At 37.5% G+C, this 20,809-nt stretch overlaps 1 long non-coding RNA gene across 9 annotated transcripts in view; it reads right to left on the bottom strand.

The window, feature by feature from the left end:
- The window catches only part of LOC118255010 (uncharacterized), a 28,442-nt gene extending 7,648 nt beyond the window's left edge, over positions 1–20,794 (bottom strand). For 3 of the 9 annotated variants that reach the window (XR_007709050.1, XR_007709051.1, XR_007709052.1), the window contains exons 1-7: positions 20,023–20,764; positions 19,194–19,234; positions 16,665–16,712; positions 8,425–8,550; positions 6,419–6,518; positions 4,288–4,463; positions 682–739 (exon numbers count right to left, since the gene is read on the bottom strand). This is a non-coding gene — a long non-coding RNA (uncharacterized LOC118255010). Of the gene's footprint in view, positions 1–681; positions 740–4,287; positions 4,464–6,418; positions 6,519–8,424; positions 8,590–16,660; positions 16,713–19,193; positions 19,235–20,022 lie in introns of all 9 variants that reach the window. The other 6 variants (XR_004780842.2, XR_007709054.1, XR_007709053.1 and 3 more) reach the window with 6 other exon arrangements.
- Between the last annotated feature and the right edge of the window lie 15 nt (positions 20,795–20,809).

The raw sequence follows: 20,809 nt of genomic DNA, 5'->3' as shown, positions 1-20,809 counted from the left end.
ACATGCTCATATTATTACTCAACAGATGTACTTGAACTAGAGAGATAAAAGGGGTACTTAAAGAACACATGGAAGGTATGTGCAAACTGTTTTGCCTCTTGTGCAATCATTTTCATTGTAGAAGAAGTGCACATTAGCTGGGATTCAGAATACCTTATTCTGCAGTAAATGAAGAAAACTTAGCAAGGAAATAGTGTCAGTACACAATCATCAGTGTATTCCGAGAAGATGGAAAGACAACCTTGATAAAGCACAAGCACAGATAAAACCAAAACGCATATATTAGAATACAGTAAGTACACTTACCACTGAAAAAAACTGTAAGTAAATCTCTCTCCTGAGAAAGGCTTTAAGACCATTTGCCTTTTTTCAAATCTACATAACAGTGAAGTTCAGTAAGTGAATATTCTCTTGCAAATAAAGTGGTCGTCTTCTTCACTTTTTGGCAACTGCAGTTAAGAACTGCCTTAAAAAAGATCTTGTAAGTAGGTTTTATTCCTGTGAGTAATATCCTCAAAGACTAAGGAGAAAACATGAGCTAAAATTACTTGCACAATCATGTTTCATAACTGTGCCTAGCCAGTGGCATTGGTCCTTCCCTTTCCCAAGTGCAAAAATGCACGAACTTTTCTCTCCCTTTAACTAAGAGGAAAAAAAGTCTGCTTATACTTGGATACTTACAGAGTTTGGAGGAGCTCAAAACAATGGAGCACTGTGTGCCCCACTCATCACATAGATTCTGAAAAAAAAAGTAAGGAAAAGAATGTACAAAGCATGTAATTACTGTTTCACAACATAATTTCATTATTAATACGTCCCCTAAGACAGCTTGCACACTACTGCAGTTTAATTAGATGTTAACTGGAAGGGGTTTGAATTTATGAGGTAATAAATATATTTTGGACTAATAAACTCCAAGACTGAAGTGTTTATTTATCTAGAATAAAGATTATAAAGTTGATAGGAGACAACCTCAGGTTGTGCTGAGATACCTATTGTTTATGCGTTTTAAGACCCTGAAAATTAATATTTTCCTCCTTTTGAGAGCTAGATCAGAAAGCCAAGATTGCTGTGGACGCTCCTAAACAGTACTAGAAACTGTCCAGCTACTATATATTCTCATAGGCAGGGATTTTAATAAATTTTAATAAATTTCAGAAGACTTCACATTTTTAAGCTTCACCTCTTAATCAATTTGTCATCTCCTGGACTATTACGTCCTGCAAATATACCTTCTATGCTATGCCTTCTGACAGCTGACAATGCCTTATTGTGATGGGAAGAAAGGACAGGTTCCCTTGTGGGATAACCAGAGCCTTTAGTAGTCTGACAGACCCCCCCCAGGTCCCCTGAATATTCCATCCTCTCTGTTTTCCTGCTTTTAGATTCACCTGCAAGAATACAGCATGTGGTGAGCATGCACATCAATTTTAATATCTCATTACATTTTTTCTTCCCTCAACATCATTCTATGAACTTTTTGCCTAGTATAGCACATTAAGGATTTGGAAACTAACTGTTCACTACTGCAAGGATTTATATCCCAAACAGCTGTGCCAAGAAGTCGGAGGAATCAAACAGCATAATCTATTAACTTGTCCTCGGGTAGTTACAACTAGAGCTTTATAAATTGCCAGAGTCTAGTCCATTTAAACTACACTTCTCTGTTATTTTAAAAGTGCCAATGTGCCACACAGGCAAGACAGAAGCCCAAATTTAGTTCTGGCACAAGCGTGCATGACCAAAGTCAAAGACCAGGTTGCTTATGCCAAAGCTAAATATAGGCCTGAGAGAACTACGGAGAAAGAAAAGGGAAGAAAAGCCGGAGGAAATGTTCATGGTACACTCTCCTTGCAAATGAAGCAAGACTGACAACTGCAAAGGGAACCCTGGCCGCATGACTCAGTGCGAAGACTGCTGTGTCTGTAATGGACACAACCATGGCAATCCTGGGTGTGCCAGAAGGACCGCAGCACGCTGGGGAAGACAAGAGCCAGATGTACCACACCTTAGGTCTGCGGGTAAGGAAAAATCCTGCTTCTCTGAGCCTGTCCACGTTGAGTGACAGCAGCGTGAAGATTGTGTTACTAACGGCCATAAAGACTTAAAGTTATATGAAAAGATGTTTATTAATGAGTTTAGGTGATCCAAATATAACTGGCCGTGGGTTCAGACAACTTCCAGTCTGGCTCCGCAGTTTCAGAGCAAAGGCCCCAACACCAAACCTTGAGAAGACTACACAGATCATTAATGGGAGACGATGATGACAGTTGTTTCCAGAGCTCCTGCTTTTTAATTCCCAGGCCTATATACTCTCTCCAAATGAACCAAGCAACAGAGCTAACTTTCCAATATTAAATCTCCAGGCAGTATGTTATTCATACAGCTTATGTAGATGTCTTTACCCTCTGGAAAAACAAAGTTTAAGAAAAATGGTTCTATCTTTGGGGAACAGTTTAAGTCTCAGGATAACTACATTAGGAAATCTAACTCTATTACTTTGTATCTTACATTTTATTACTAGATTGGTAATAGGAAATTACCAAATAAAATTGGTATTTTACTTGGTAATTTTTTTTCCGTGGGCTTCGTCTAATATGAAAGATGGTGATCATCAAATTTATTCAAGTTTTCCTGTCAACAACATCATTAACCAAATCCCTCAATTTCAAAGTAAATAAAAGCATCTGGGTTTCTCGCACAGCAAGACTGACTTGCATATTTAAGCCTCATATATAGATGAATTTGCACTGGACCAAATTTGCATATTAATGAAGGACTAATTGCTCTTTGCAGTCAATTTTATGCAAATGAATTTACTCCTCTCAGTACAATTTTCATAATGTTCAGAAAAAAAACCAAAAATGTAAAACTTTTTAAAAGTACACAAATGTGAGACAATCAAGGAAGAAATATCATAATGACATCAAACAGCTTTACATTAAATTGTATATAATTCATCTTTTATATTGTTGCTTTATTTTAACAGCCTCCCACAAAGAAATGAGCAATTCATAGAATAACTTCAGCCTATTTCCCCTCCTCAGTTTCAAATTTTAACAGCTTGTAACACCCGTTATATTCTTTTCTCTCCAGCTGAAGGATGGAGCCTGAATTTTTAGAGGAAGTTACATTTGCTAAACAGGACTTTATTTTCTCTAAGTCATCTCATGCCACAGATCAGCTTTAAGATACCCTTTCCCCCATGATTTTAAGGTAGTTTCCACCCAGTTCTGCATTACTAAGAAAAAGTTCAAGGCCCAAATCCTTCCTTAGTCTCTCCCTATAAGCTAAAATACAATACACTGAGAAAAGGGCAGGGAAGTACAGGGGAAAGACAGATAACAACAGATGCTGAGAAAAGAAATGGTGAAATTAGGAAGGAAATGGGAAAATATGAATACTGAAGTAATAGAAGAAAGGAAGTAGAAATGGAAGGGGAGAAATATGACGACTCAACGTGTATATTCAGGTCTAGCTAAGAAGAGGAAAATTGAAGGGCTTGGGAGAAAGTTCAAGGCAAAGTAAACAAATGAAAGAGAAAAATGCAGCCACAAATGTACCCACAGAAAAGTTAAAGAACGAGAAAGATAAAAATAAAAGAAATGAAGTGACAATCAAGAAAGAATAGAAGATACACAAACAAATAGATAAAAAAAGATATGAAACATGCAGTTTCCTTCTTCTGTCAGAACATAAGGGCAGAGTTAGTGAAAATGCATTAGGAATCTGAATTTGCATGTATAGCCTTCCTCTCTCCAAAGACAAAAGCCTTATTTTAACCGCGAAGACTGATAACCATCATATTTATATATATCATAAAATCACTTACAGAAGGCAATTTTAATCAGAAAAGGAATAGCATAAAAGTTATAGCTTTAAATGACTTCAAGGCCTTTTCTAGGTGGAAACACATGTGAGTATGGTTCAGTCTCCTTATCTGCTATATCTTTGATTGCGCTTGTTGCTCTTCTCTACAGCTTTTGCTGTTTTAACATATCCTTTTCAAGATGCACAGTACTCACATGGTGTATTTATCATGGTATCAAAATGTTTTGTGTGCTTTTTTCCTCCTCTCTCTTTTCTGATTATTCCTAGCATCCTATTTAACCCCTAAGCATCACAACATTTAGCTAACAGATCTCTCAGAATGCCAATATTTTGTCCCCAGGAAGTAATAGTTTATAAACACCAAGGTGTTTCATGATCCGAACAGAAGTCTTCAGTATGAACAACTTTCAACCGAGTTAGAGAGTCCTTCCCAAAGAAGGACCAGAAGAGCACAACCTCCTGAGGTTCAGATGCAAGGTGGAAGGAGCACAGAAGTACTGCCAGAAGGTTGCTTCGCAGCCTCTCCTTTTGGTCTTCCCAGCCTTGATGACGGAAGCCACAACATTTGGAGCATTTGTTAGGGATGTGCTCCTCCCATGAGTGATCAGGCAATAATTGTTCCAAGGCAAGACCTATCCATAGCAAAAAATCAGACTTTAGGGCAGAAGGCTTAGAAGAAAGGACCAAAACCAAGAAGGACAGGGAAAAGGAAGATTTCACTAGCATTAAAGAAGGAAAAAAAAAAAAAACAGGCCACAGAAGAAAGACAAATAGAGTTATAAGATAATAACAGTAACAACTGAAAAGAATGAAAAAAACACTGTACCAGGAAAACATTGCAATGCTACTGCTAAAGAATTTTCACCAAGGAAACAAGACTTCAATTTAGCTGATCAGCCTGGAGGACTTGCTATTAAAAGTTATTTGAAAAGAAACTGCAGTTCTTTGTGTACTTTGAAAACACAGCTTTTATTCTGGATTATGAACTCAAAATGTCTTCCTATTTTCCTGATAGAGAAGGGAGGAAAATGCATCCTCCTTTATAACTTATGCATATGTCATTTGAAAACCTGCTAAGGGCACTCCCCTTTTTGTCTTTTTCCAAAAGATGTCTGGTTCAAGTGATTAATGCTGTGTGAATGTAAACAAAGATAATTATTCAAACAAGAACAAGATGTTCCACCCAAAATGATTAGCTTTTTCAGTGGATGAGATGCCTACTTATAATCATCAAGAAAGGTTAACCTGACCAGACTTAATTAGCTACTTAATACAATAATAAAGATGCATACATAATTGGTGAGGAAAAGACTGCAGAAGCAACACTGAATCCAAACAAAATATCTCCATCAAGCACAAAGCCTGAGAAATCACGAGCTGTTATTACATGATTGCACTGTTGTAAGAATCCCCAAGATTTTATAAATAATTTTGCAATTGTCTATGTGGAAATTTGCTTGATTAATAATAATAAACATATATAAAACAAATGAACAAAAAAGCAAGATAGAACATCCTTAAAATTCAATGACAAAATTAACCCAATGATATTTTTTTAAACACTCTGCTTCAAATTCATAGATGAAGTCAGCCAGTTTGTACAGATTATTCGAGGACTACAGCCTTTAAGTGAAATAAATTACTCGTTTCTTACAGTCAAAAGAACATTTATCGTTTTCTTGGAATCACGGCTGCAAGGCTACCAAGCAAAGTTCTGACTGAATTAAGAGACAGTTCTCCCTGGTTAAGTGTATTTTAATAGCTGCTTCTCTGCAGAACAGATGTTTTCAAGTTTGGTGGATATCATAAATATTAAGAACTGAGCAATACATTTTAGATGGCAGCTCTCATTGATCTGCTAGTATTCAATTTTTGAATGAGACAGACTAGGTTTTATAATACGTAAGGAAATATTTGGCAGACATTATGGACGCAGTTGATTTAGTGAAAAAAGTATTGCTGTTATTCTCGAATATTTCCCTAATAATGAAATGAAAGCTTTCTATTACAATAATAAAACAACTTTCAAGTACTTAAATGCTATATATTGGGACTACTTCAAAACATACTACATTTCAAATAACTTCAGGAAAATTTATTAGCCTAGTATCTCTGGATAATATATGTAGCACTTGCAGCATATAGTTGAAGCAGGTTGTATCTCAAATTGTTACCAAATAATGAGTTTTACAATGGAACACTGGGCATCAGACCTTCTATTCCTAAAGATAACTTTTTTTTTTCCCCTTTCAGTAAAGTTTAAACACCCCTTAAAATAAACAATTCAGTGCAAGCCAATGTATCCAATATTGATTTATTCTATTCATAAAAAGTAACAACATAATGGTAAATTCAATCCATTCAATGAGAAGTTTATGAGTTTAAATATATCAAAAGGGCAATGAAAGCTAATATATAGTGATTAAATAACAATCTGTGAGAAAAAGACACACAACTTTCAATTTTGTTATATTGAAATCATATACTGACAAAACCATGCTTTCGAATTGATTCAAAGGAAGCTGCAGCTACTCGCCTTTTATAACAGCCTGGAAGTTCATAAGGAAAGATTAATTCATCACTTAACTGAAGTATATCTCAAAATTTTTGATTAGAATCTACACTTCTGAGCCTTCTGGTGGTGCCAATATCGCTGAAACAGGGCATCAGATGCAACACCAGCAATTCTGGAATGCAAGGCCATAAATTGTAAATCAGTTTTGCCCTACTTTAAAGTTGGTTTAACAATAAAAGAACTTTGATGATTAATATTCAAATAGTATAATTATTCCTTTAGAACTAAGTCCAGAAGGACCCTTCACGGGTACACAATCCAAAACAACAATGAAGAGAATGCGTTTTTGCTATACAAGGAGTCTTTAATTTATAGGACCCAGTTGAAAGGTACAGCACAATTTGTGTGCGCGCTGTGGAAAGAGATCCCACAGAAACTCTTTAGAAGGGGAAATGCTCTCCCACGATGAAGATGATGCCAGTGGATCCCTGGACAAATTGAACAACAAAGCCTAAATAGTGTTAAAGCAGAGAACTGTGAACAATATCCACTATGCTTGCTAAAAATCATCACCAGGCAGCTATGCTGGTGCCTTGGTTTTGAGAACCAGACAAGGGTTGTTTTCTTCATCATTACTTTTGAAGTGCAGATTTGGGCAAGCAAAGTCTCCCTTCCTCTTTTCCCCTCTCTCCTGCCTTTTGCCACTTCAGGATGGGTGAACACACAAATACTTAGGTTTTGGGGAGGAATGCCTATAATTATGAGCTAAGTATTCTCCCTAAACATTTAGCAAATTAGCGATGTTCAGATGCAAAACTTATTCTGCTCTGGAGGAAGGTTAGACATAAGGTAAGTTCTGCACCTGCACTACAACTACGGAACAAAGGGGGATTATAATTGCTGCTGCCAATTTTTGCCAACCATACGGGACACCAGAAACGCAAAAACATTTCCCACTACTTAAATACATCCAGGCACTACTGTAAATACAGACAATTCTCTGCCATAGCAGAGTAAACTTTTGTATATTCAAGGAAACAGAAGAGAATTGTGTCATCCATTTTGACTCAGAATGCTGTTTGTCAGATAAAGCAATTTACAGAGTTACAGCCACCAACAAAGGATGAGAGAGCGACAGAGGGATACAGGCTGAACTACGACTTCGTGATGCAAGGAAAGATTCAAAGTAACAGGAGCTTCTCTGATGCAATAGACAGGCTTTAGAACATCACTTCCAGTGGGGGGATCACATCAATTGCCTTTGCCTACACATACTCTTAACCCATGCCATAATGCATGGCAATTCATCTACACAGTCAGAGCCTACAAAAGCTCCACTAAGCATATACACGCTGAACAAGGAACAGACAGACAAACAAAGATAACTGGCAGCCACTCTTATTAACACGGACTTTGCAGTCCCACCATCATCATTAAGAAATGCTGCTAAAAGACAAAAAAATATACATACTGATGATTAGCATCATAATCGATACTAAGATAAAAATTCATACTGATTAACATCTGAATACTGGAAAATAGCACTAACCATTAATAACAATTGCAACCTTGACTTATTACACTGTATTAAGTTTGAGAATAAGGAATATTTATACCTGAATGCAAATAAAGACATTTACTTCATCAACAGAGTAAGAAAGTAGCCAGGTAATGAACAGAAGCTGGATTGTCATTCTGTATTTATTATTACATTCTTATCTCTTGATCAATTTCCAAGGGCCGTGTAGTAGCTAACATGGTAAACTGAAACAAAACTAAATTATAAAACTAAACTGCAAATAGCAATTGCTGTTTGCTCAAGCATCATTAGTTATTTATACTGTTTCAAAATGAAAAATAACTGATTTTTTCCTGTATCTTGTACACGTGTACAAACTCAGATACTTTAAATACACCCAATTATTCTTAGTGTTTAGTGACTTCAGTCCAGAAAGCACATGCATACATACAACTAGACGAAGACCTACAGATTACAGAGAACATATGGATTAAGTACAGAGAATGAGCACGCATATTCAGGCATTTGCATGCAGCAAAAGTAGAGTGCTATTTACTACCTAACGCAGATGGAGAAGTTCACTTTGGAGATCTCTGCAGACTTGTGAAGTCTGGATGATGTGTTTGGAATTCATCCTCTCCTCTCCACCACTGAGGTAACTCAGGCAAATGCATGTTGGCAGTTCCTTTAATGAGTCAAACACATTTTACCCAATATCCTTCAGCTGCATTAAACACAAACATATAAAACAGGTAGCACAAATACTAAAGCCTAAAATTGTTTTACTCACGTATACAATACACAAAGTCTGAATCATTTTGCAATTAAATCTTAAATAAAATAATTTTTACACAAAGTTGGATTGTTCATGAGACAAATCAGTTCTTAGCAACTGAGTAACGGCAAATAGATCAAGACATCTCTAGACCTTTTGTTTCCCATTAAATCAATTAAAATCCCGTCTCCTGGGGCATTGTGAGACCCTGCTCGGAGCAGCTCTGTCAAATGCAGAGTTCAAGTTCTCTGTCCAAAAGAACCACCTTATTCCATAGCTTGGAATGAGCACCTGCCTCAACACTAAAGTGCAAGGTTTTCTGACTCCTTGTCCATTAATTTATTTGTTGCTGGGCATAAGAAAGGTTTAGTATTTCAAAGAGGTGTGATGTAAACTAAACTAATCTCTTTCCATCTAAATTTTAATTCACTACATAGCTTACTTCAGCATTGCATTTTATCACCACAAATTACTTGAAAGTATATGCAATAAAGAAACTCATTGAACAAGTGAATGCAGGAAAATGGATACAAAAATATTTACTTTCAAACTTTTATTTATTTTTCTCCAAATTGTTTAAAAAAATGTTTGGTTGGTGGAAGTAATGTGCAGATATTGTAAGAGAAATATTAGGTGACAGTAGAGAAAGGAGCAGACCCTTGAGAACTAACGCCATTTTACCATGCACATAAGACTTAGCTCAGCTCAGCTCGATGCAACTGCTAGATCCCCAGTATGAATATTAGACATGAAATAGCAAAAAAGGCTGGCTAGCCAAATTTATCTTATCTTCTTTTTGTTATTACTCCTTTCTACATTTTCGACATATCCCTTAATGCTCTCTCCTTTCAGAAGGAAATCTATGTCTCTCAAAATAATATTTACAATCTCTGCTGCAATCTCCTCCATGGTAATTTAGTCTGGATGTTTGTTACTTTTTGTGAGGAATAGTTCTGCCCGAGCTCTCCATTTAGAACAAAACAAGTCTGTTTTCCTGATATTCTTCATATTCAAATTATTCCAAAATGTAGTACAGAAAAATCAATTAGATAAGGGCATAGCGAAATGTGTGATCCATACGTAGGTGCCACGATGGGCTCACCAGTAACGGATATAGCCTTGAACATTAAAACAACTTTAATGAGATGGTATTGACCTAAATGGCAGTTATCTTCACTACAGAGAAAGAGAGTTGAGTTCCATTTCAGCAGCCTCCACTGACAAATGCTTTAATATCCATTTCTGATTTCCGCTTAAAATACCTTCAGATTGCTACTTCGATATATGGGAATTTCAAAAGCAATCTCCATCTTACTTTCCTATTGTCTTATCATTTTTACACATTCTCTTTCAATTAATTAAAAAGAAGTCCAACCCCCTTTCTCTTCCTGCCCATTCAAAGACAGATATGACACACCCTATCTTTCGCTGCCTCCTCTCTAAATTAGTAACACTGTTTTTGCGCAGCCTTTCATAAAGATGCCAGTGACAATAACAGCATCCAGTGCAGTGGGTCTGTTGGTTTGCTTCAGGTTATTGCTAACACAGAACCAGATACAATTCTTTCTGTTATCCACCTCTATGTTAGAGGAAGAGGTGCAACCTGTGGGTACCCGAGGCTACATCTGAACACCAGGAGCAATGCAGCAGCACAGCCCGCAGCCCCTGCCCTCGCAGCTTCCGAGGCACTGCAGCCCATGGCAGGTGGCTTAACACGAGGTCAGCCTCCCTGTGCACGCTGTAAGCACATCACACTGCTGCAGCAACACTGCATTTAGGAAATGGTAACTTTCACGATCAAGATGAGCTATCAATAATCATCTATTTTTATGTACAGCATGCCATAAATCCTCCTAATTAGTAAACTAGATGTCATCTTTTTAGCAACCAGTCCCCAGCCTACTTCCTTATTTATTTTCTTGAATTCAATTATATTTGCCACCTGCTGGCCCAATCACCTAAATGACAGATTCTGGATGTAAGGTAGAAGCTAGGCCATAAACAATAATTTCATTATAGTTCGATTTAAAATATTTGCCTGCACCTATTTTCTCTGCTTTACAAAGAATGTCTGTGCTACTTCCTCCTCCAGGGCTCTGCTGGCTGTGGGACACTGCATTCCCTGCGGGAGATGCAACAGCAGTGCCAGCGAGGATGCTGCACAGCTCTGTAGCCTCCACTACCGACCCCATAAGAAATCCAACTGAGATTTATCTGGACGCAGGGGACCACCAGAGGCTGAATGAAATTGGGTGAAGTGATTTCCAAACCTGGACAGAAAAATGAAAACTGATGGGGTCAAGAAATACAGTTGGTTGCTAAAAAGGACCCTAGGTAAAATAAAGGTGAGGAAATATTTATTTAGAAGATAAAAATAATAGAAATTCTTTTGACATGAAAAGAAATGGAGGAGACTGTAATCCTCTGACTGTTATTTAGCTGTTGCGGAGCTCTGAAAATTCATCTACTCCACAAACCCAATGATTTACATTTCTGAACACTTCCCAAATGAAATCTAGCCTGTAAGGTGCACAGCTCGCAGGCAAACAGTTTAACGTGAAGCCTGAATTCAAATGCTTTGTTCAGTGTAACGGACTGCTCTCAAATTTGGTAAAAGTAAATGAGCACTGAAGCTATTCATTGCCTTTAAGGATTAAATGATGAAGAGGCTGGATTGCTATCAAACTGTGAAAGCATACAGTCCTATCATGTATGAGCAGAAGGAAAGATCAAAGACTGAAATCTATTTTGGTCTGTTTTGTTCTTGACCAGAAACTCAACAACATCCAAAACACCAAGGCCCTACAGTCCAGGCCTTCAAAGAAACCCACATTTCCCTCCATCACCTTTTGAAATATGATTTACAAACTTATCTCCAAGAACTTGCTATACCTAGTACATGCTGAAGTCCTTACACCTGCCTCAAAAAACTACCAAAAATGTGGGAAAGCTGCCCTTCTGAAACTGGGTTAACTCTACGCTGTGACAGGGGACAATAAAAGCACTGACCCAGATCGGTGAGCATTTCCCTCACCTCCCACTACTACAGTCCATATGTAAATCCATGCTGCTTCCTTTATACTTCCAGAAACTCTCTCAATTATATTTTCCTATAACTAGTTAAAAATGCTTATAAGTACAACGTATAACCACAGTTATCCTCTAGCAACTCTTCTGTGGTTCTGCATCTTCCACTTGGCCAGTCCTTTCCCAGATTTATTTTCTGACTTCCACAGTTTGAAAATTAATGTTAACCCAATATCAGATAAAATTACAATTTCACCATCGTTATTTTGCAATAGATAGTAATTCGGGTGAGTGTGCAAAGCTGCATTGTGTATAAATGAAAACATTAACCAAACTGGAGGCATACAGTCAGTTAATGCCCTAACAGAGCAGCCTTGGAGTGAGAAACTGCACAGCATTTTTATGTAGCATTTGGGAAAACTGTGCAGCATGGGAGTTTTGAACATTAATACTGCAGCTGTACTAAATCTACTGTGTCAGCCTCTGTCTGCAAGCAAACTAGATTTAAGGAAGTACATTTTCACTGCAGCATTGGAGGCTGAAAAATGGTAAACTTGGTTAAGTTCAAGAGAAACTTACTTAAAAAGAATAGACATGAATTATGCGTACCTGTTAAACAGGCACAGACAAACAGTTCTGTATGTAGACAATTATGTGACTTGTATAAAGTTTCAAAATATGAATGAAAGAGTAAAGCATTTTACAATTATATTTTAACATCGTGGCAATTATACAGTGATAGAGAAGAATTACAGTGTCAGGATATAAACAATGAAATATATACAACATTTCCATTGACCACAGTTTCACTGGTTCACGTCCTTTATCTGCTATCACATCCTTCTCTGAATGTACCATAAAAAGTTAGATGGATATCTGAGTGACCCTGGGCAGGATCTGCAGGTATTATTTTGTTGCAGTGCTTTATATTTTTTTTTACATTAGCAAGAAAAAGAATGTTCTGTTGCACACCGAAATATACACAAGAAAAATGCCGTTATCACTGTGATGCATTTAAGAAATTTCAACGAATATGCCAACTCTTCTGCAAGCCTTGAACTAGTTTTTCCATAAGCACTGAACACAACGCTAGCCTCACTGAAGACCGTGCAGAAGACATTCTGCAGGCTCTTTCTGCCAAGAGGCACAGAGCAATACCCTCTGTACAGAGATGTTGTGTATTGTGCAAGAAGGGATGCCTGACCAGGAAGTTTGGAGAATTCTGTATGTGCCCTAATCCACACATGCTAGCAAAAGCTTTGGGCATCTATTACATCACAACTGGAGTTCTAACAGTGCTGTAACATGCTAAATTTATAGGTTAATTGACCTATAGCCATCCCCCTTTCCTGATGCTGCTGTTCTCTGTAGCTTTCTTTCCCTTCTCACTGGGAGGAAAGGAATCTTTTGGTGGTCTGCATATACCCAACCATATGTTCCTTGTCCCTGCTCACACAGTTGACATCTCCATTTGGTCTTCTCTTCTACAAAGCTACTGTCAAAATTATAACCATGATAATTCGAAAACAAACAAAAACAAACACCCAAGCAGCGTGGTGTGATGTACTCAGCATCAAAAGGAGAAATAGAGTAGTAGACCAAACTTCTCAGGTTTGAATGCCTGAAGTTACACATCCAGATCCTTATTTACACATATTAGGAAATCTTTTCCGCAGACATGCACAGGTCTCCAAGTTACAAGGGCTTTGTGTATCACTCAAAAAGGAGCCTTTTTACGTATTTACTTATCTGAGTATTTCCTACCTAACTTCAGGCAATCAAGTCCTACAATTTTCACTTAAACCTTGGTGCTTCAGTTACCATATCAACAAAAATAAGTCTGTTAAGTTGCTAGAGCCCAAATGGCCTTCAGCATTTTGTTTGTACTTTTGATCTATGAGCACACAGCTGGCTGAAACTGATGGGCAAGACAGTCATTTTCTAGTGAAAACAGGGGAGACAACATCACACTTGGAGTCAAGCAAGCTCACATGCTTAATCATTGTAACTTCTATGTGTAATATGTAATCTTCTGAAATAAGTTATATAAGAGCCTAAGATGGGCAACAGTATTCCTGCACCAGTGTTTCACTTTGTAAGCAGTTCTTGGGTAAGCAGCAAGTTCTCTTGTAAGCAGTCTTGCATTAATTCTTTCTATTAAAGGTGAAAAGTGTTGGGTAAGCTAGAACAGAAGGATATTTCTTTAAATTAAGATGATCTTTATCATAAACGGATTCTTATTTGACAGTTTTGAGTGGTATGGGAGTGCTATGATTTAGTTCAGACACTTAAATTCATCTGAAAACTCAGACCATAAGATTTAATGAGTTAGTCTCACCCTAGTCTCAAACTGTATAAATCACAAAATCACCACTCCAAGGAACTGAGTTGGAGGTCTTTGCAAAAAGATGCTAGTGTTGTTTCTCGACATAAGCGCCAACATATTGAATTTTTTCTACCTACTCAAAACTGGTTTAAAGTATGCCACTGGAAGAAAAGCGTACATTACAGCAAGATAACAAATGTGACTTGCTTAACAAACAACAGTGTTATCTCATTTGACCAGATACCAAGGAGATGGCACTATCTCTTAACCATATGTTGCAGACAAAGCCCCTGGCAGGTTGAAAGTCAAAGAGTGCGTGCTACCACATATTCAATTATACTATAACTAAACCACTACAAAATAACCATGTAGCCAACTATGATACAAATATGAAAGGCACAAGGGAAAAATTCTTCTGTGGAAATTAAGTGTCACATTTGGAAACTTGGAGTAGTCAGCTGTAAGGATCCAAAGGTCATCTACACATTTTCTCCTCCACTGTGCATCTGACTTCTGTCCCTCCTTTGACTTGACTGAAAATTTGCTAAGTTTGTGCTTACTTTACAAAACAAAAATAATTTTCAAGTTAGAAGTACTCTGATGTTATTCCAGAAACCTTTGCCTTCTGAATTAACATCTGCATCATAATTTTTACAACCAAAACATTTGCACAGTTAAACATAGGGAAGCGTGATGAACAACTGCATAAACCATGCCAGTTTCATCTGCAGCATTCAGTTCAGAAACATGCTGCCTCTTCACCATGCTGCTGAAGTCTATACCTGATTTTGTAGTAACTGGGGGCACATGATAACCATAAGTTCAGCAACAAGTAATCCTGTGTTTTGCATAATTCAGTTACTAATTTTTCACTTTCCATGAGCTGCGGCATTACCATAGCATACTATACTACTAGCCACATGAACACCTGGAAACATGCTCGTTGCTGTTGCAGTCAGTCTACAGCTGATTTAAACAAGGGCAAGGATGAGAAAACTACAGGCAGGAGTTTCTGTGTGATACATATCATAAGAAATTATGTAATGAACAACCATAATTGTGTGCATTATATAAATGTCAATATCTCCTCTCCAGCTAAACTACTTTTATCAATGAAATCAGAACACAGTGAGCTATGTGTGGGCATAAGCATAAGGATTTCTTAATGGCAAAGCAAGTATTTTTATTTTTTATTTAAAGCTGAGGTAAAGAGGGCCTTCCCTGACCCAACAACCTCATGCAAATAACTTCATGGACAAGGAGTTCCTTGACTCTAATGCGACTACTCACTTATGTATACTAATCACATACTCTCAAAGGATTAAGTCCTAAAAATTACCATAGAGATAGATCAGACTGCTGAAAGCACAGTCAAGTTTCTGCAGCTAACATATCCGAAAATGTTTTACTCACTCTTTGCATATTCAATTTTACCTGTTATTCTGACAAAATTAAGGAAAAGTTGTGCACCTTTGTCTCTCTCTGTAACCCTTCTTGAAAATCATGATAGACATAGTCTCTGTCTCTTAACAAACTCTGGTGGATGTAGACAGTCTATGGTGATTGCTTTGTAACAGAAAATTGTTAGAGTATCTTGGCCTCTGAGAGCTGGGAAGTTTCTCCTAATGTCACTTTTTACAGTTAACGCTTAGACATCCCATTCTTAGAAAACAAAACTATCAGAGTGTGTTGGCTTCCCAGAGAAGGAAAAATCATTTAGTGTCATATTTTATATTACAGCAGTCATCTCCACTGATTTGCAATATACTTGCAATAAATAGCTTTGAGTTTTAGCTAAACCAAATCAATTGTTTAGGCTGTTGTAGCAGTAACATTTTGCTTGTATGGCATTTAACTAAGAAAACCATGTTAACGTGTATTAATCTAAACATCAATGCAAAATTATTTCCTGTTGAAACACTGCTATTTCAATCTCTACCCAGACATATAGGAGAGGCAAGAAATAAATGGAGCACAGAAGACACACTGCATCTAAACAAGTAGAAAAGTAACACAAAACAAGTATAAAAGTAACCAATGTGCAATTCCTATTTTACAGCTCTATACAATTATGTTTTAACTCAATAATATAGTTAGCCATTTTACCTTTTTTTCCCCCAAAAAATATCCTTTTACGTTTGTAAAATGTCGTACACATAATCTAGTTAATCTTATTACTTGATGAACATGGCTTTACTTGTGGGTAAGACTTCCTAATAAACTAACTCATCTGTTAATATAAAATCTTTTTTGTTCAAAAGGAAGTAAAAACATCTTTTATATTGTTAGAAACAGAGATTTTGTATATTGTCATCAAACTAAAAACAGTAAGCAAATATTAACTTTGTGAAGTGCAAAACAAGCTTTATTGACCAGCAAGGTAAATATTGACTGAACTGAAGCAAATATTTAGGTGCTGACGTTAATGGGACAAAACCCATTCAACACGACAAATAAGATTTTGCCTACTATATTCTGTATTTGTATTTATTCCGAAAGTTCTGAAAAGAAATATCTGGAAATCTTCCTACAATGACAGCGCTTTTTAAAAGCGTAACTGTTTTACCTTAGCAACAGATATGCATTCAGAGGGCCAGAATATTTTAACATTGTACAAGATGGAGGTTTAATGAATTGTTTTCAAACAGACAGAATGTGTTAACTCACTCACTAAAGTCTGAGCAGGTAACAGCTCCCAAGACCTCTGTTCAACTGATCTCTAAAAAGGTGAACAGAAAGTTAGTCAATTTTCAGCCACTCTTAAACCAACATTTTTCTTACTTATATAGTGGCAACTAATACCAGAATAGAATTTCTCGTATCATTTCAGTTGTACTTAGTTAAATAAAAAAATTCATGGCAGACAATCTTAATAATTCAAAAGAAAAGCAGACTTTCTTCCTCTGTGAGTTAAACACTGTCACCCTATGGGAACATACACAGAGCAGTTACATAAGTACCTACAGGAAGCAATACGTCATCCTGAGGTAGGATCAGCCTCACAAAAACAGCGTTCGCTCCCACTGACAACGTGTCACAGACCCCCCCCCCCCCCCCAAAGCCTTTCCCACCATAAACCAACACAGACTAACCTAGATTAATAAGCCAATATAACTTTTAAATATTTCTATCATATGACACGTTAGAACATTCATTTGTCTTTTGAACCTTAAATATGCTAATATCTACCAAGGAAAATGAAGAATAATTAAGGATACGACTGTAAGCAGATACTATGGATCAAATACAAATTAAGCAAATCCCTTCCTAGGAAACCCACACAGAGTAGGGTTTTACTTATATGAGAAGTCATTATTCAATAAAACTATTCACACAAGGTTTCACACATTCAGATTAACACATTAGACAGATTGGAAAAAATAATAATTTTGAAAAACTTCAAAGATTCTATTGAAAATTCTGGCACCTTTAAACACACCCATTAGAGAATACCGATGTCTTACACACAGGATGATCATTATAGTTCGTCTTCTGACCTAAATACCTTTGTAAGCAGCTCTCAAAGCAGCAATTAACGTGCACCTTCTAAAATTCTTGAACAGCTGAATATTTTTTGAGTAATTGTATTTAACAGATCCTTCAATGTCACCACAAGAAAAGACCAGTCCAGATGACAGCTTCTCCACTTCAGTCTAATGACCATGGGAATCGCTCTTTCTCGCAGATAAAGACAGAGGCTGAGCACCCTCCTGTGCAGTGAGCAAAAATTACAACTGCCCTTTGTGGTTCCACTGTCTAGGTTTCATTCAAGGCTCTATCTGTACACAAAACCCAAGACTCTGGGATCTGATTCACCAGTCCTAAAGCAATTATATGACACCATTTCAGTGGAATTACTCTCAGTACAGAATGATTTAACAGAATTCAGCATGTTGCTGTACACAGAGGGCTAGTAAGATTTCTGGAAACCTCAGGGAACAAGATGATGTCACTGCTTTATAAAAATACCTGGTTTAAATTCCTCATGAGTCTGTTGGAAAAAGCCTACATAATCAAACTTCAACAGTGAAATTCAGATTCCTCTGCAATCACCCAAGTGATGGGTTTTCAAAACTGGTCTGTATTCTGAAGTGCCTTACATAAAGGAATGCAGGAACTGTTTTCCTGTGCTCAAAATTCAAATTGAAGTGAAGGTTGTATAATTGCAGGAGCTAGTTTTTACAGGGATCGAGCACCTGAAGCTCAGGAAGCATTCAAATTGTAAAGGTCATTTGAGCCTCTTGCTAATATTTTCAAATCCTCCAAACAGTGTAAACTAAATCCCCCTAATTTTGCACATCTTCCATACTCATGTAACATTTTGTGAATAATGAAGACAACCAATAAAGCCTTTGAATATTCAGGACATTCTGCTATTTTACATACTCTAGCAAGGAAACAAATTTTTACCATATCATTAACTACAATTTCTTTTCATGCATCTGAGATCAATTCCTACTAATTTCACCAAAAATGCATGCTGTGCACCATACTTTAAAGGACCGTAGTTCCTTCCACACCTTTTTGAAAAACAGTAATGTTAAAATTTATTAAGTGGAAAAAGAAATGAAGATTAAGATTGTAATCCCCTAATCTGTTCTAAGAGGGAAGCTTTGCAAAGCTCCATCAGGAATTAGGATGCGAAATACTTTCTTCTAATATTTTTATGCATAAAACTAGGTAACTTTTAGTACAGAGTAACTGTTTAAAAGGTAAGTAGTACGCTGCCAGGGCAGCACCAGCAGAGTTCCACGAGGACCAGCATTTGTTCCAATACCGTTTCACACATTTATTAACAATGATGGGAAAAGCAAGTATAAGCTGATGAAATCTGCTGATACCATCAATTAAGGAGGTACTACCTGTACCAAGGAGGATGGGAAAGTCTGGGGCTACTTATATCTTTGTGCTTCCAGACTGTCTTCTTTCCCCACCTGAAAACATGCCTGGACAGCGGTTTGTCTCTCTGTGTGAGATTTATGGGCATTCTAGGAGGCGAGTCAAAAATACAGATTGGTAGATTTATAATTAAGCATTACATAACCCAACATATGCAATACCCATGGAAAGAGGATTCAAATTTTATGTTAATAATCTCTGAAGTCTATCTTGTTTTTAAGGAGTGACTAAATCCAGATGTCATTAATAGCATCGTGAAAAGATACCTGTTAAATAACAACATCACTGAAGAGCTACATACCTTCTAATGAGTTGTGAATTGGAGATAAATCAGCAAGTGACCTACATGAGCAAACATTATTGATTAATCATTTGCCATTAATTATTTTTGTATTTCAAGTGCATGTAAGAAAGTTTGAGAAAAATTTTGATTTAAAACTACATGCGCAATTTAATGCATTTTATAATTACAAAAAAGGAACAGCTGAACTAGGCTTTCTATATTTATACACTTTCAAAGCATGTACAGAAGGCGTGCATAATTTCCAATCATAAAATACTACTTACAAATAAGATTTATAATTGTTCTTCCTGATATGAGAATCAAGTTAAAATAAACCACATTGTCCTTCATAATCTAAACACTATGAGAATGACCTGCTGAACTAAGAGAACGAACATAAGCATAACACAGGTAGAGCATCATAAAAATATAAGAGTACTGTTACACACTTATAGCATAAGATGGGGATACAGCCATATAATTCTCAGAGTGCTTCCAGCTGTGAATCTGAAATCTGCATTGTTGCTGCTCCTGAGAAGTAGATAATAATAATAAGAAGATGATAATTCTCTGCAAATTAAAAGGTCTCCTTAGTTCAGAGGGCCTACAGGAATAGGAGGCTTATTTAGGACTTAAGCATATTTCTCGTAACTAGTCCAAGTTTGGCTTTATTTTGATTCCAACACATCATCCACAGCCCAAGTGAAACGCAAAAGCTAATCCCTTCTTCCCTCACAGGAGGGCAGAAATTTCCAGTCAAGAAATTCTGGATGCAGATTCATTCGAAGGTCAGCAATAACATCACAAAGGCATGTAAAAGTGCTGCAGGTGCTTCCTTCAAACCTACCTCCAACAGAAAGAGACGTGTCCAGTGTTTTCAGCTGCTTCAGTCCTCAAGTATAAAAGAGGTTTGCTGTGGAATGGCAGGAATTACTAGATAGCAGGCCACTTAGCTCCTCTAAATACTTAGTTTTCCGCGCATGAGATGTGATGTCTAAGTGTCTGTCCCTCCCTCTCCCAGGGTTACTGACCCCACAGCCCAGAAGTATTCCTGTTTTAGTTCTGATTTTCAAAACCGCTCAGGTATCGGGCACCAAGCTTCAACGTGAGCTGCGTACCTAAAATCTTGCAAAAAGTATCTGAGCCAAGGGAAACAGATGCCACTTCTGGATGCAAACTAATTTATTCAGGAGCACATTTTGAAAGAAAACCCTGCATCTATTTAATTCCAAGCTTCTCCTAAGAGCTACGGGCGGCAGTAACAAGGGCAGCATTTTCCTCAGGTCTCCTAGGAGGCGCAACCAATTCCCCCCAGCAGGACTTCCCTGCGGCGAGCACTGCTCACAGCCGAGCAGGGACCGTACCCCAGCGCCCACACGGACGTTCCTTCACTTCCTTCCTTATTATTGCTCCCCCGACCCATTTTAACCGATGCTTTCAATAGAAAAAAAAAAAAAAACATCAAGAACTGCAGCCCTGCCGCTGAGGGGGGCTCCCCCCCCCCCGCCAGCCCCTCATCCCCTCATGGAGCGAAGGCCCGGAGGAGCCGCGGCCGCCCGTTGCCACAGCAACTCCGAGCCTTCCTCCTCCTCCTCCTCGTCCCCTCACGGCTCCTCCTCTTCCTCCCCCCGCCG

Source organism: Cygnus atratus, chromosome 20 (assembly GCF_013377495.2).
Source record: "Cygnus atratus isolate AKBS03 ecotype Queensland, Australia chromosome 20, CAtr_DNAZoo_HiC_assembly, whole genome shotgun sequence".
Classification (NCBI taxonomy): domain Eukaryota; kingdom Metazoa; phylum Chordata; class Aves; order Anseriformes; family Anatidae; genus Cygnus; species Cygnus atratus.
The sequence above is the reverse complement of the archived record's forward strand: the minus strand, read 5'-3'. Positions and strand labels throughout refer to the sequence as shown.